Consider the following 17,354-nt stretch of genomic DNA (forward strand, 5'->3'; position numbering starts at 1 on the left):
CAGAATTGAAGAAAATATAGTTAGTGTTTCTGTATCTACCTCTCAAGTGATAAGGGTGCCTTCATAATTATGGCTTGTATTTATTATGACATTTCAAAGTGGCAAGGGTATCTTACTTCTTATTTAAAACAACCTACGGGGGAAAATAAAGGAAAAATGTGGAAGCATAGCAAAAACAAATTCATTTTTTTATTAAAAATGTTTAATGTTTATTTTTGAGAGAGAGAGAGACAGACAGACAGACAGACAGAGGGTGTTAACTATGAATGGGAGAGGGGCAGAGAGAGAGGGAGACACAGCAGGCTCCAGGCTCTGAGCTGTCAGCACAAAGCCTGACATGGGCTTGAGCTCAAGAGCCGTGAGATCATGAATTGAGCTGAAGGCAGACACTAAACTGACTAAATCACTCAGATGCCCCTTAAATTCATTGTGTATATGTTCTGTCCACATTTTGTAGCATTGTCCTCTGGTGTCATATCTTTTATAATTTTTAATTGCCAGACTGGTTAAATAAAAAAATCTGCTTTAGATATGCAAAATTTTCAAATAATGGCAGAAAAATATTTTTTGGCAAAACACCAAAGTTTTATAGATTGAACACACTCATGAATATGTTTATGTAATAGACTCTGTGTGTACACATTATGCATATATAACAATGTATACATACAAACACAGTTTGTAACAAAATGCTGATTCTGTTCACGTGTCTGTAGATAAGAAAGTCTTCCCCATCTAAGTCCACTGCAGTGGACCCATCCCCCTGCCCAAGACTACTTTGGGCTTCAGCCATGAAAAGGTGTCAATGATTCTATCCACAGAGACCAAGGAGAAATGTGTTACTAGGAAAGGTTTCTTAGTTAGACTTGGTCTCTTGATCTGTTGGATACTCACATAGAATGTGCCAGTTTTATTGGGAATATGAAAAGAGCTCACCAAGGACAAGATGACAGGCAGAGAATGGCAGAGAACACAGAAAGCACCTGAGTCTTTGATGACATTATTGAACCAAAGAAGTTACCAGTCCTGGAGCCACTCCGTCTCATGACTTCTTATAATGCGACTTAATATACACGTGTCCTCATTGTTGAGGCAACTTTGAGTTGGATTTTCTGTTACTGGTTGCCAAACCCAACATGACTAACACCTATTATGTTCTAAGGACTCTTCTGGCCAATTTCCATGCAATATCTCTAATTGATTTCACATCTCTAAGCTAAGTGATATTTTCTCCACTTAACACAAAAGGAAACTAGGAATTAGAGAAACTAATGATATACCCAATTACTCACATCTAGTTAGCAGATAGGGCAGGATTCCAACCCTAGTCTGCGTGACTTTGAAAGTTATCATTTAAAATCTCTGTATGTATTTGTGTACATGTGTGGTGATGTTCCATTTTTATACACGTCCATGTTTATATACCTATGGTCAGGGTGTTATCTGTAGCGGCACAATCATTTATCACGTTTTGGAGTCTGAAATGTTAAAACGCTGAACATAAACATGTTTCACATAAAACGTTACACACAGGCATTACTGAGGGAATATGCAACAAAAGAAAGCAAATGGCAAGAACTGGGAAAAGTAATCATTACCAGGTTTTCTTTCCCATTGGGAGTTACTTATTTTCCTTCTCATGGGTCAGATAATTCAAGCTCTGTTCTCGGGGCTAGCTGAGACATCAACATCACGCCAGATGACATCTGCACTAAATACTTATCAACCTATATGGATACCATTAGTGACTATGAGTGTTGCAAGGGAGATATGTGTCCCTAAAGAAAATACTGAATCAAAGACGGCAAATTTGCTGTAAAGGGGCTGCCATTCACCATACCCTTTTCACAGAAGATTTTACTAATCAGTCAAGGCTTTCCTTTTCTCTCTGACCTTGGATGCAGTCTCACAAATTTCTACAACGCAAGCTGCAACAGCCACTACCAACCCGTCAGGTTTGGCTCTCTACTTTGAAACTCATTTGCCCTATCTGTCCTACATGTTCAATGGGGGATGGCTCTTCAGGGATGTAACTGAAATTACAGGGAAATTGTGCAATGGTAGTTTATCAACCCCTGAGAGCTGAATGAGTGAAATTACTGCTAACTGAAAATACTATCTATGTATTCCTGAAAATTGAGTCTAAAAACTATATTAGCGGCGATGAAGTTTAAGTGATCCCAAAAGAAAAGAGCAAAGTGTTGTAAAATATAAATGGTGATAATAAATTTGAAAGTTGGACTATCTGTGTGTCTGTCTCTTTTTGCGGACCCATTTTAGAATGTGTCTCTTTACGAAGTGAATTCAAATTTTTAAAAATCACCAATAGATTTGATCCTACCACCAAGGTAATTAAAATATGAAAGTTAATACAGCATTAAGGAGTCCTGCTACTAGAAAGAATCTTGGAGATTCTCTAGACTCTGTGCTGCCCATTTCTACTTCACTTTGTTCTAATGAGAGAACTAAGAGCAGCAAGGCCAGTGCCTTGCCCATAGATGTCTGGTAAACCCATTAAAACACCTTCCTTACAATCCTCCAAAATTGTCCTCTAGTCCCCTAAATTCTTCTTCTTTATTCAATCATCCCATGGAAGACACCTTGATTCAGGGACTCTGTAAATGCAGTTAATCGGGTAAATAATACTGAAACTCACACAAAATAAATGAAAGGCTATGTATAGTATGCTTAGTACAAAGTAGGACATGAAGATCAGTGTGGTTAACTTTTGTTTTGTTACTACTATAATGATTATTTTTAAAAGCCCCCAATTGATTATTCTAAAAGTAACAGGGCCCTCCTGAGCACTTATGTTCTATGACTTTACTGTTTCTTCCATTGATTGACTCAAGAAGGTTTCATAGTGAGTAGCTGAGATGGTGGGCTTTGAAGTCAGACAGGCTTGGGCATGAATTCTGACTGCCTCTGCCATCTCCTAGTGAGGTACTGAACTGTGGCAGACAGAATATTGTCCCAACCTCTCCCCAAAGACGTCCACACCCTGATCCCTGGAACCTGTGAAGAGGCTGCTTTACCCGGCAAGAGGGATTTTGTATATGTGATTAAGCAAAGGATCTTAAAAGAGGGAGATTTTCCTGGATTATCTGGGCAGGGCCAATGTAATCAGAAGGGTCCTTAAAAGATGGAAGGGGGAGGCATACATCCAAGAAAGAGATGTGACCATAGAAGGAGAAGTCGGAGTCAGGGATGGCTGGCTTTGAAGCTGGAGGAAGGGACCACAAGTGAAGAAATGAAGGCAGCCTCTAGAAGGTGGAAAAGACAAGGAAATGGCTTCTCCCCTAGAGCCTGCCGAAGAAACACAGTCCTGCTTTAGCCCAGTGAAACCCATCTGGGCCTTCTCACCTCCAGAACTGTGAGGTAATACAGTTGTGTTGTTGTAAGCATCTAAATTTGTGATCATTTGTTATAACAGCAATAGGAGTCTAACTGATGCTCCTCGAGCATCTGTGTCTTGATCTATAAAATGGGAATAAAAAATAATGTGCCCCAAAGGGCTGATGTGATGATTACATTAAGAGAATATAAATAAAACACTTCAGTGCTTGGCAGATTAAAAACTCAAAGAATGTACACTGTGATTATGCATTTGATATCATCATGTAGATTAGGGATTTACATATTGCTGATTATAATAAATGGTGATTCCACAAAATGTAATTCATTTTATCATAATAATACCTTACATAGGAGCAGCATTTAGCTGGCTTTTATGGAGCACATTCACCTCTGATGTCTTATGTGATGCTTATTATAATTGTGAGTCCACAGAGGAGGAGACTGAGGGTCCGAGGGGACAGTGCTTTCTGCAGTCACTCAGAGAGCACTCTGTTGGCCACAGGTCATCTGATTCCAAACATAGTACACTCCCAATCTCATCATGTGGTTTACAGAAATACACAGTCATGGTATGCAGAATCCTCACATGAAACAAAAATGATGAAGCCAAAGGATGGTGGGGTTATTCATCACATACCAGCCCATTTCCCATATGATCTCGCCCAGCGCAGTTTTCACTAGGGCCTCCAGCCCCAGCTCTCCAGTGCAGCCTGAGTAGTCTCTCTAATGCATCTAGTCAATTGTGCAAAGCACAGGGGAAAAAATTCCATCCTGACCGCAGCAGGCAATCACCTTATGCCCTGAAGCATGAAGTTTGATTACCCTTATCTCAGTTTATCATTAAATCAAAAACTGTTGCTATGAATACTGGCCTAGGACTCCATTTATGAAATGATATAGGCCAGTCAGCAGAAATAAGTGAGTGCCCTTTTTCTTTCTTAATTTCTGCTCACTGTGAAGTTGTTTTTTTTTTTTTTTTTTTTTCCAACTAGGGGGAAAAAAGCCTCTTTAGCTTTGAGCAGATTTTATAACTTTCTTCACTCTTTCATGAGCTAGCTGGGATGCCTCTGGCTCATCACCATTCTTCCCGTGCTGTAGGGGAGAGGTTTCAGATCTGCTACCTAGTGGCCTGCCAACACTAGACTTGAAGTCTAGCACTTTGTCGGGGTGGGGATCCGTGCTCTGGCCACACCACAGCATCATTTCCCAAAGCATGGTCAAGGGCCTGCAGGGTGCGAGTCACCTGAGATGTTGGTTGCAAACAGACTCCAGACCCAGCAGAACAGAGCTCCTAGTGCTGGGGCCCTGGGAATCTGCATATTAACCATGTGTGATTCTGATGAGAGGACCACTGGTAGAGATCGAAGATGTGGATAATGACAGGAATAGTCTGGGACGGTGCCTAGATTTTCGGGGTGTTATTCAGCTTTTCATCAGCCCAGGGGGCAACCAGCACAGAACACATACCAATCATCTGTATCGGCCTTCAAAACAATCAACAGTAGAAGCCAGATTTCTGCCATCATGAATCTGAAATGATTGACATCAGCGTCAGGGATATGCAACCAGGCATCAAGGTCTGGGTTAAATCTCCAGGCTGCTGGACCTCCCCAGCCAAACTCTCCTTTCCAGTCTGGCTGAATTTGCAGCAAGTATGGTGCATGAGGGTAGAGGGTAGCTGGTTGTGAAACTGGCCTCAAGGTCTCTATATCAGTTAAGAGATATGATAAAGTCACCTACGAAGAGACAGCACAGGATAAGGGCTAAAAGCGTGGGCTCTGGAGCCAGACTGCATTTACTTTTGTTTAACAGACACTGCCGTCTATATAGCACTCACTACCTGCCAAGCGCTATTCTAACTGCTGTTCAACTATTAATTCATTTAGGTCTCACAACAACCCTTCCAGGTGGGGACTACCAACATCAGCCACCTTTTATGTGGTGACACCGAGGTTCAGAGAGGTCAAATAATTTGCTCAAGATCACAGCTGATCAGTCACACAGCCAGGACTCACAGCCAGGACTCACACCCGACAGGCTGGCTCCAGAGTTCAAGGTGTTAAACACCCTGCTATGCTCTTTCTCATGGATCTAAGTCCCCTGGGGTTTGACCCTAGGAAAATTACTTAACCTCCCCGATTTCAGTTTCCTTCAGTTTCCTGTATAAAACTAAGACATTATTAATAATCATACCTCCCTCAACGAACGCTGATCAAATCATTTAGTATATGCACTTAAAAGTGTATCAGGCACACAGTAAGCACTCAGTAGATGCTAGCTCGAGGTTACCTATCAGTCCTATACTCTCAGGGGTAGCCTGAGGATTAAATTAGATAACATATTTAGAGTGCTGGGCACAGCGCCATGGCACACAGTAAGCGCTAGCTCCTATTATTAGCGCAGTTGAGCCAGGCCAGTTTATTTTAGGTCCTGTCTGGAAGGCAACTGTGCTTTTTTATGCAGGGGGAGGCAGCGTGTCCTTGGCTTCAAAAAATAACTGGGTGGGAGCCAGACTAATTATTTGACTGAACAGGTTCTTTGCTTTATGTCACTGGAATATTCCTGAAAAGTTCCTGATATTGAACTTGTATATGCTTAATCCTTTTTCCCCATTGACCTATTTTATAATTTCTGATTGATCTTTCATTGGCAGTGCTTCTTTAGACCTAAGTCTTCTCTCAGACTGTCTGTCACGTAACTATTAGCTTGTAAAAGACTTAAATATACCAAGGAAAACTGAACTGCTGGAACAATTCTTGGCAAAGTAATTGGCTTAATCATTCCCTAACATAATTGTTTTCATTTTATTATTCCTTTATTATGCGTTCTAATAAGCATGCTTATACTATACTGAATGACCCGTCTTTCTTTCCATGAAGCTTAGCACCTCCACCATTAAACTTAACTGTGGTTAAGTGGTTTGATTACAATTTATGTTAACTTGAGGGGTTAACGATGGCTTGGAAACCCTCATACCCAACAGCCTATCTTGGAGTAGGGCTGGGCATAGGAGGGAGAAGGGAGGTGGGGAGGGAGCTGGAAAGGTGGGGTTGTGGGCAGCCACTGATGGGGCTGAGTTTATCTTGAAAGCTCAGACCCAGAAAGTGGAGCTGAAACCCCAGGGTCTCTGGAGGATGAGATTTTCCAAAAGGAAGCATTAGTAACTTTCCAAGTTGTTCACTGCTACGTTTTCATTTTATTGGGAAAAAACTGTCAGCTCCAACCTCATTTTTTGCAGAGTTTACCAGGCATGATAGGCTACATCTGCAGTGTAATAAAATGTTAAACTCGATAGACACATTTACTAAGATATTTGTTGCACATCACTTGCTGTGCTACCTTTCAGGGATGAACAGGCAATCCAGCCTCATGGGACCTGCAGGGTGGACTGAGCACCTAGAGTCCAGCTCATGCTATTTCTACTCTCTTCAACTTCCTCTCTCCATATCCCCCTTTCCCATCTCCAATCCTCCTCATAGATGTACGCAATCTATTCCTCATAGAGTCTATGTCTAGAGTTATTTCAGGTTAAAAAAGATGAAACCAATGAGGCAGGAGCCTTCTAGTTTGGCTCTGCTACACAACCCCGTGGGGGGAACCATCTTGAGGCAAAAATCGTATTTTCCCTTGCAATATTCTCGTGCAACACTGAACCAGTTGGCAGTTGATATGGAGTTTTTAGCACTGATCACAGAGCAGTCTACTGAATCGCCACAAGATTGATCCCATTCATTCTGATGGCGTAAGCCGCGGGGCCATCTGCTGAATGGCTAAGAGGAGTAGACCAGAGATACTCAATAAATATTTGTGGATTGCCTGGCAAACTGCCTCTTCACACCTGAAAGACAAGTCTGTGCTAGGTTATAACTCAAATGTGGACAACTGATCTAGATCCCTGCCCCCACCCTCACCCCAGGGCCTTTGCCTAAGCTGTTCTCTATGCTTGGAATGCCCTCCCTCTCACCACCTCCCCCACTGCCCCTCACAGTCCACCTGTCCAAATCCCACCTAGTTCAAGGACCAGCTCAAATATCAGTGGCTCCATAAAGCTTTCCCGGACTACCCTAGCCAGAAATAACTTCTCACTCCTCTCAATTTCCATAGGTCTGTGTGCATGTCTTCTGGCACTTACAATGCTCGCCATTTTATTTTGGCTCTGTGTTCACCTCGTCTTTTCTATACCACTCAATAAGACCCTTGAGCTCTGGAACTCTGTGTCAGTTCCTCTTTGAACCATTTCCCCACGCTGGCACCTACTTTGTCAGAGCAGACACTTGGTAAAAGATGACTGAATGAACAAATGGTTACCCCAGCAATGACAAAAACAGAAACAACTGCAACATTCTTTATTCCTTCTTCTGCCCCTCCTTCTCCTCCTCCCTCTCCTCCTTCTGTAGCTTTTAAGCATCTATTTACTTGATCTACCAATTACCCAGGGGAGGAGGTTTGGGGACTTACTGATAGGTGTAGACAACTCTGCAGACCAAAAAAGCTTCCAGAGACCCCTATAATGACAAGTGGTGCCTAGGCCAATGCAGACGCAGGGGGGGAGTCAGTCTCTGGTCTGCTGACAGCCGGCTCCTGGGAATGGAAGTGTTATTTTCTCAAAGAGCTTCATCTGCTCTGGTTCATATGTGCCAGTTCTTCGTCTGAGTAGAAATTCCTGGCTTTATTTTTAAATACAGACTCCAGTAATAGGCTAAGTAATTGCAGATCTTCCCGAGGCCTTATTATACATGTACCAACATACTGAACTTCTTAAAACCCGTATTTCTTTCCCGTAAATATATGTTGAACACCTTAAATTTCAGGATTCTGTGTAGTGGTAATGTGTATTTGTTGTTCTCCCTCCCATAGGAATCCTGAATAAGAAAAAAAAAAAAAAGTGGCAACCAGAGAAATGCTGAGGCACCAGTGACAATTTCTCAACAATGTGTCTGATTACTTGTATAGGTAAAAGGACTCTCCTGCAGCCATAAGTAAGAAAAATGCGTATTACAATATAATACATAGTCAAGCTTCAATAATACACTTTCCATCCTGGTGCCACTAATGCGTGAACAGCTGCACCTCTCACTGTCTTTGCTGATGGGGCCCATAAATACTCCTGGGAAATGGGACAGGGATACATAATGGATCTTCACCTGCCAAGATCAGGGAAACGAACGTCAATTGCACCCTGATGCAGACTCACTTTTTTGGTGGAGGGTGATGAATATTGCCATTTGGCCTATGCCACTGTAATCTTGGACAGGAAAGCCTACCATGGAGAAAAATGGCGGGAGAAGAAGATGCTGTTCTAGGACACTTGAAAAGAAGAGTGTCATAATTATTTGGCCACCAGGAATAAAAGTGAAAGAAGAGTGCAACAATATGATTTAGTTTAGAGCAAGGTTAAAATTTAAAAGGATAGCCACACTGTACATATAATTTCATTCAGTGTAAAATTCTCCCTCAAAGTAGGGCTCTTTTGTTGAAAACAAAAGTCAGAAATATCAGGGAGTCACAAAATAGTAGCGTGGTCCATGTTCCCAGAAACAATTCAGTGTCGTGACTAAAGGGTGTGGGCTGACATGTGAGGCAGACCTACGTTCATATCCCGACTCTATCTCCTACCTCCCTGCTGTACAGCCTCAGGAAAATGACCTGACTTCTCAGGTCCCTGAGTTTTCCTTTTAGATAAAGCAGTGATAATAATAACAGAGCCCACATAGTGCAGTTGATTGAAGGTTACACAATGTAATTAAGACCAAGACTAACAGTAAGTGGTAGGTATTATGGTTGTTGCTGTTTTCCCCCTTCCCCTTTCTCTATCACCTCCATCACCGTCATATCATCCCAGCTGATCTGTGGCTGATTTCAGTAGCAAATATCAGGGAGAGAAGCGAGAAGACTATCCTGACCAAAATACCAGGCAGTCTCCCCCTCTCACATCAAACTCTAAAAGCAGTACTTCCAATTATAAAAGTTGGTTTTTAAAGTTTTGCAACATAAATTAACAAACGTATCCACCTCATGTCACTCTTGTTTTATCAAACAATTACTGCTGTAACAGGTTATCTTCTTAGAAAAAAGAAGAAAGCCAAAAAAAAAAAAAATGAAAAAGGTGATAGAAAGCACTGGGTTCTATTAGACATGGGCCCCAGATTTAGTTACATCACATGCTCTTTGGGAAAAGGGAGGAAGCAATGACATGTTCAGTTCTCCAAAGAACTTTGACAAAGTCCTTTTCTGTTTTCTGTCATTTGGAGTCACGGGCCAAAGGCTACTTTCATTCTGTTCTTCCCTTTTTCCAAAAGACTGCATTCTGACGGTGAATGAAGAATGGTGTCTGAAAGCCTTCTAATTCTGTAATTCTGGTGCTGTAATTGTATCGAGCCCAAAGAGGCTTTGCTCTGGGCTGTACCAGGCTGTGGCACGTCCTCGCTCACGTGGAGCGCACCGTTGCAAGTCAGCAGAGTCTTACTGCAGGTGTGTGCCCAGAACTGGACGAGGGGCCCAGCACAGGTTGCCAAACAATGGAAACTTCCCGTTCTGGGTGTTAACTTTAGTTACCACAGCCAGACAATGCTGCCAGTGGTGTGGAAGAAAAAATTGCTGTAGCCAGCTGTGCTGTTCACAGTCGGATGGATTCTGTGTAGCTCCAAGTGGTGATGGAGCCAGCAGCCTGTTGTCGCCAAGGACAGGATGATGGATGATCTACACACTGTGTCCAAGTAGAGAGAATGGCAGAAGTTCACTTCAGGGTTGTTAAAATGCTAATCTGGGTGAGCTAACAAAAGCTTAATAGAAACGAAAAGTTTGAGAAATAAGTCCACCTCATGTGGTATCTATGTGGACCACTGATTTGATCACCCTTGGTTACATAAATGGTCGCTTTTCAAAGCAAGGACATTTCCTAGTTTTCCTGTTGGACGAGGGGAAGTAGAAGCGGCCCCACGTGTATCAGCTGCACGTATTAGCTGTTGTCAGGTCTGAGGACAAAAAAGTCCGCCCAAGAACAGCCACCTCAACTGAAGAGGGTTCTGATATGCTTAACACAGTCCTATGAATTTTACTCTCTCTATGTGTCACGGGAACAAATCAAAGAGCACTTTTCTCCCCCCGAACGAGAAGTAGGCAGCCGTTCATGAAATAAGCAGCAACCTAAGACACTGGCTTTGGTAGATTTCAATGCTCAGTCTCCATTCACATGAGTTCTCCTCCTCTAATGACAGTTTCAACTTGTGAACTACACTAACAGGATGTTGAATTCTTAGTGTGAATCTTTAGGATTAAACAACATGGTTCAAAAAATGATGCATATTTACATTTCTTGCCAAGGGATCCATTTTGCCATTCTCTATTTCTTTGCATTCTTACTTAAGTTGAACATACAGAAACATGTCTGCCTCACCTGGTGTTGAAACATTGGCTAGCACAGCTCCTTGCAAATGACAGGTACTCAATAAACACCGACTGGCTGGCATACCCCGAGTACCTCTTGCTTCCTCTAGAAATGAACCTAGAATATGCAGCCTTAAAGTCTATTAATTGAAATAAAAGGTAATATTTTATCCTGCAATATGTGAGGGAGGGAGTTCACCTCCTACGGTGACACCAATAATGGTTAGGCACTCAGCCAGGCTCCTAAGTCTGTGTAAAATGCATCAGAAGGGTAAAAAATGACCCCATTTCAGATGCATTTTTCACTCTTTGTATCTTAGTGAAACTCACATGCAAGAACAATGACTAAGCTAATTACCAGCGTTCATTATGATGGAGCAGCAAGAAGTGAAGAACTTCTCCAGTTTCAAGAAGTCCTTAACAATGATGGGCATCTTTGTGAACCAAAGCTCTGGTTCCTGCTTACTTGCCTGTGTGCCTTTCAAGCAATAGAAACCACCACACAAGGATGCAGGGGCCCAGTTACCCAGAGCACAGTTACTGGACAGATCCTTCCTGCGCTGCAAGCGGCCAGTGAACTGAAGTCCACCGGATTTCTAAGTTGCCCTCACTCTAAGGACTAATAGGTTTACATCACAGGCATCTTTCAAATCCATCAAACCAGGGGAGACATGACCAGATGGTGCTATTAGTGGGCACCAAAAAAACCCACCAAAAAAGCCAAAAAACAAACAAAAACAAAGAAAAAAAATGAAAGAAAGAGAAGACAGAAAGAAAAAAAAAGGAAGAGGGCAGAATGCCCACAAATCGAAATCAAACTGGAGTTAACCAGATGTTTGGTGATGGAGAAGTCACGATATTCCTGGCATACTGTCCTGCATCACAGAAATGTTCCTCAAAAAAGGTAATCTATGTAGCATCTCTGGTAGAAGCGATGACCGGTAGCAATATTCTGCAGAATCCAGTAAGAAACAGTAACTGGCTGTTAATCTAACTAAACGTGCTAATGGAAGAAAATGGTTTGCTAAACAACACATTTTGGAGATCCTAGGGTTATTTACTTAACTGTCTTTCTGACAGCACAAGCCAGGGACCTAAATCAAAGCACAGACACTAACTATAAAAAACAAAACCCAGCTGTGGCTTAAGGTAAATAGTTTATTTACCTTAAGATGTTTTAAATGCATGATAATCTGGGGCCAAATCTCAGAGTTTACTTGGCAACTTCTATTTATCTAAGCCGGGTAAATGTTTGTGTAATATTTGTCAGCCTGACAGAATATGCCTGTCACTCACTATGTTCAACAGAACTACATACAACTTAATTTCCTGAGTTAGACACCTAAGAGAGCAATAGGATTTTTTAACAACTTGAACAGACCAGCATCAAAACCTATTGTTTAAACTACCAAAAGGACAGTGAAATCCTCACCTTGAACTGTCTGAGGTTTTTCTCAGTTCTATAAGGAAGAAACCTGGAAAAATTTCTCCAAACAAGTATTTCTCCTATTCCGAGGAACAGAGACGAAAACAGTTTAGAAAAAAAAGTATTAAACCTTTCCCTAGGACTTTAGCCTTGAAATAAACACAATAATCCACTTTACTACTCCAAAGGACAAGCAGAGGGAAGGACAGTCCTTAAAAAAGAACCTAGACTTTTTTACTGCAGACTTAAGATTCTTAGTACCCAGAAGTTCTTAGGAAAATTACCCCAGACCTTTCTTTTCCCAAGTAACTGGAAACACTACCGTTATTTTAAAGAGAAAGCAGCCGTCCATAGTGGTGGGCATGAGGTCCAATTACTGTTTACAAAGTCTATATATCTATAATAACGATCTACTGTCCCTTCTGTGAAAGTCACCCGCCTGAGACTGGTGAGGGCAACTGGGGTTGCTGACTGGTCACCTCAGAAACAGAGTACTACCCTCAGCTCCTTTAATGCCTTAATTAATACTGCTACTTCATTTTCCTCTAGTTCCATGACATTCAGCTCTTTACAAGTTCGGTATTTAAACAATCACCTGACAGAGGTGGTCCTGAGAGTCGATTTAGTAGAAGAAATTCTTAAAACCCAGTTCTCATCCACACCAAGTCTTTTATGACCTTTTATTTCAATCCAACACTTACACACGACAGAGCAAGCTTTAAGCCCTTCGAAATTACCCAAGGCGGCTGCTGTATCAGTTTCTGCAGACTAGGAACAAACATCATCGCTGTCAAGACGGGAAATAAAAGTTTCCCTACCTTCCTCCTCACCATCCCCCTGCCGACGCGAGCGGCGGCTCCCTCCCGGCTGCAGGACGCCTCTCGCTGCCGGAGAAGGGGCTCATGCAAAATTGACTCTTCCTTATTTGTTTCCATCCATAATTGATGGGTAGATGAGAACGTCACACATCTCAGCGCTGGGCTCTTGCCGCCTGGCGGAGACCCTATCCAAGACGCTTCCGTAAATCATTTCCAGCCGTAGAACAAAGCACGGAAAGTTGCGGGGGAGAGTGGCCGGCAGAAGAAACCGGGGCGCCGGGTGGGCGGTGGGGGGTGGGCTGTGGGCAGCTCCGGGCCCCAGCGCCCGCCCGCGGCGCGCTCGGCCAGCAGGGGGAGAGGGCGGGTGGGAAGTGGCTGCCCTCCGGACTGCAGCCCGGGGGGCTGGGGGGCTGGAGGGGCCGAGGACCCGAGCCCCCGCCCCCGCCCCCAGGCGCTGCCGGGGGCCGTCCGAGCCCGGGGCGCACTGACAGGTAGCGGGCTTCCGCGGTGAGCCGCTAGGGTCTCGGTGCCAGCGCTGCGCCCCCTCTACGGGCGCAGGCGAATGCTTGCGGGTCCCCTCCTAGCCTTGCGGGCGCTGCGCGACCCCGATGGTCCCGGCGTCGGCTTCGGGGCCGGCGGGCGGAAGGGGGCGGCCGAGTCCGCAGCCGGCTCTTCGGCCTCGGCGAGGCTCCCGCCCCGGCTGGAGACGCCGTGCCCGAGCACCCGAGCAGCCCGGGTTCCCACTGATAGCGTGCGGGGGAGCGCCGAGCCGGCGCTGCCTGGCAAGAAACTTTTACTTGCCCCGCTCCTTCCGCCCTTTTTTTGTTCCCGGGTGGGGGGTGAACAGTGGAGGGGGGGGTCTCCAAGTCCACGTGCCCCTCCCCCTAGGCCTCCCCCATTGCCAGTTTTGACGGGTCCGCCAAACCTCTCCAGCCCGCTGCGCGTCCGCAGGCGGACGGAGCTGCTGGCAATAGAAATCAACTCTCCAGTGACAACACACACGCGCGCGCGCGCGCACACACACACACACACACACACACACACACACACACACGGGCTGCGATTCGGGCTCTGAGGATCTGGGTCCGATCCCCACCAGGAACCCAGAGCATTAGCAGATTACAAGATGGTCTTACCTCATGGGGGGTCGGCTGGTAACAATTAAAAAAAAAAAAAGGAAAAAAGAAAAAAAGAGGAAAAAAAGCAGCTTGTCACGCGCAGGGAAAAAAGAAAATAAAAGAAAAAATATATATCCCTCTCTCTCTTTGGGTCTTGGCTTCCTCGATGTGATCCTGCAACTCGCCACCACCAGTCCTTGCAGCAGCGACAGCAGCAGCAGCAGCAGCAGCGGGACGGAGCGGGAGCAAAACAAATCGAGGCAAGGCAAATGGTGTAATTCGATCCATCTCCAAGTCAATCCATCAGGCGAGCTGAAGCTGGTTCCCTCCCCGCACTAGGCGGCTCGCGGCGCGGGGCCCACCCCCGGGCTCGGACGGCAGGAGGCGCGGGCGGCCCGGCGCGCTCACCCTCGCCCGAGCGCCGCGGCCAGCGCCGCCTGGAGGCCCCCAGCCCGGCGCCGCGGCCCCGCTGACCCCGCGGTGGCCTCCGCGTCCCTCCTCCCCGGCGCTCTGCCGCGCACCCTCCCTCTCCCCGCCTCTGAAGGGCTGCTCCTTCAGCAACTCCCGGAGCCTCAGTCATCCAGCTCGCCGTGGCTGCCGCCGCCTGACAAGCAGCCCTGTCGCGTCCCTCCCTCTTTCCCTCTTTTTCTCCTTCCCTCACTGTTTTTCAGCGCTTTCCTCCAGACAATCCAGAGGACAAATCCTTGCAGCCTCGAGGAGCAGCAGGCCCAGTTGTTCTGTGAAGTTCTGCCTCGGTTTCCTAATCTAAGATTTATTTTTTAAACACACCCTTACACACCCCGCCCCCATATTACCTTTCTCGCCCCCCCCCCCACCAACCCCCTCCAATTTCTCTTTATAACCACTAAGCAAAACAGCTGGGAAGAAGCAATCAAACATTGCTTTATCTTTATAAAATACAGAAATTGCCTACTAAAAATCCCATTTCTACTTTGAATGAAAGCCATTCAGTACAGTATAATTTTGCAGGCTAATGAGCCGGTTTTACAGGCAAGTGTTTCGTGTAATATGTTGTGGGAGAAATGAAAATGTCCTTGAAGTGACATCATTTAAAATTGACTGTCACAAATGAAAAAAAAAAGGCCATATATTCCAAAACAAGAAGATTTTAATCCAAACTTCATTTCCAAGAACGGGGGCTGTGTTTTATTAATTTCCAGTTGAGTTATGAATCACTGAGGGCTCTAAATGGCTGGAATGAACCAAGATACCCCTATTTAAAGAAAAAGAAAGAAGAGCTTTTCCACCAAACTTTTCCTTTTCATTTGAGTATGGTTAGTTACCGTGAAAGAGTGAAGGGGGCAAGAGAAAGGATTTTCCTCTCTTCAATGGTTCCTGCTTTCTCCCCTGCACAAAGTTACATGCTCACATTTAGAAAAAGTATCCTTGTTCTGAGTTGTTTCCGAAACTTCCACTGACAGCCTTGAAAAGGAACTCAAAAAAGACACCCCAAGGAACTGCTGGGGGACTCATCCTGAGCACTGTTTCCTCACTAGTTAACACTTTGTTACCAAAAGGAAGAAGGAGGGAGGAGGAGGGAGAGTCTTTTAAAATATAAACTCTCTTCCTGCTGTTCTTCCTATTCGAAGAAAGGGGTAGGGGGCGGAAAGAACAGCTTTGGCAAGGCAGCTCTGTGATTTTTCTGTTGTTGTTAAGGCTTTTGTTGGCTGGCTGGCTGGTGTTTTCTGGTTGTGCTCGGCTCTGACATCATTGCAAGTTACTTGGCAGTCAGGGCCCTTCCCCAGCCAACTTCTGACCCAGAAAGCTGTGCCTGTTTTACTGGCATCCAGTCATTTCGTATTTTCTCCATCAAGAAAGGAAGCCCCCCCCCCCCCCCCCCCCCCGCTGCAGGCAGAGGGCTCTGTGCACTGAATGAAGATGCTAGGGGGTGACCAGGGGCTTGATGAGAGTCAAACTGCCACCCACCTGGAGGCAGAACCCTTAGGAGTTGTTCTGTGTCTGCCATGGTAGCAAAGAAAAAAAAAGTTCAATTCTTTAGATGCCTGAATTCTTTGCAGAAATTCCACGATGGCCAACTTTAGGGGAGCACCACTCCCTGAGAGTGCAATTTACCCTGGACTGAGTTCTTAAAGCCAGGAATAATAAAAAAACTTTTAGGTTGCAGAAGGCTGTGTGCTAATAGGTCATTTGGAGCCAAGGATTAGACACGTTCCCAGTCTGGCTATCAGTCTAGACCTCTGAGCCAATCTCGATGTTTGGTTCACTGGGGGAGAGAAGCAGGGAAGTGGACAATCCGCTGACATCGGAAGATTAGTACCCTTTATCTTTCGGTCAGGATCCAAACATTATTCTTAAGGATTCATCATTTCCTTGGTTCCCGGAATCTTGACGGCCAGGAAAATGACACTCTTTTAATTTGGCTTTTAGTGGAAAGAAATCTAAGGAAAGTGCTCACTCTATGTAGTTTGTTGGCATTTGGTCCTTTCCATTGCTTTTATACACTTTTAACCTTTTGGCCCCTTTACTCCTCTAGCCCCGCATGCTGTCCCACTTTGTGCTTTAGGCTTTAGCATTGTGTGGCCCCTTACAGTCCCCCACTGTGTCATGTTGTTTCAGGTCACCATGTCTTCACCTGTGGTATCTTTGCTTTCTGGGGGTGCTCTTTCCCCATCATTTCAGGTATTTTAATTTCTGTTTTACTTGACTTTTACCAAAAATTTTAAGTATCAAAATTTCCTTCATTCTCCTAGCCCCGGGATGGGTTTCAGCAACTCTTTTCTGTGCTGTCCCAGCAAGTTCATTTATGTAATTTGCCAAATTGTAAGGAAAATATCTGTTCAGGATGTCTTCCCTACTGGCTGCTTCTTAACTGAAGGAATCTTGTCTTTTTACCTGAACAGCCCCAGTGCCTAGCACAGTGCCTGGCATTTAGTGGGCACCCTAAATACTTGTGAAACGGATCAGATGATGGAACCTACAACCTTCTCACACTCTTTTATGTGCTAAACCAAAGAGTATAGTCATTTCTAGACTGTGTGCTCCTTCAGAGTAAGGACTTACTCACCTGTATCTCCAGGGCAAGCATAGTACCCTTGTAAGGATGTTGGTTTAATGAGTGAATAATGAGGGAAGAAGGAAAGGAAGGAAGGAAAGAAGGAAGGAAGGAAGGAAGGAAGGAAGGAAGGAAGGAAGGAAGGAAGGAAAGAAGGAAGGGAGGAAGGAAGGAGGGAGGGAAGGAGGGAGGGAGAGAGAGAGAAAGAGAGAAAG

The 17,354-nt window shown here is 44.7% G+C and overlaps 1 protein-coding gene across 13 annotated transcripts in view; it reads right to left on the reverse strand.

Moving 5' to 3' along the window:
* SEMA6D (semaphorin 6D) overlaps window positions 1-17,354 on the reverse strand; it is a 556,581-nt gene that overhangs the window by 38,510 nt on the left and 500,717 nt on the right. For 9 of the 13 annotated variants that reach the window (XM_027067187.2, XM_027067183.2, XM_027067185.2 and 6 more), the window contains exon 1: window positions 12,988-13,354. The exons of 1 other annotated variant lie outside the window; for it this stretch is intronic. The gene's annotated coding sequence lies outside the window, so the exon portion shown is untranslated. Of the gene's footprint in view, window positions 1-12,175; window positions 13,355-14,123; window positions 14,551-17,354 lie in introns of those variants that run through there. 3 more of the 13 variants (XM_015078917.3, XM_053224055.1, XM_015078918.3) reach the window with 3 other exon arrangements.

Source organism: Acinonyx jubatus, chromosome B3 (genome assembly GCF_027475565.1).
Source record: "Acinonyx jubatus isolate Ajub_Pintada_27869175 chromosome B3, VMU_Ajub_asm_v1.0, whole genome shotgun sequence".
NCBI classification, from domain to species: Eukaryota; Metazoa; Chordata; class Mammalia; order Carnivora; family Felidae; genus Acinonyx; species Acinonyx jubatus.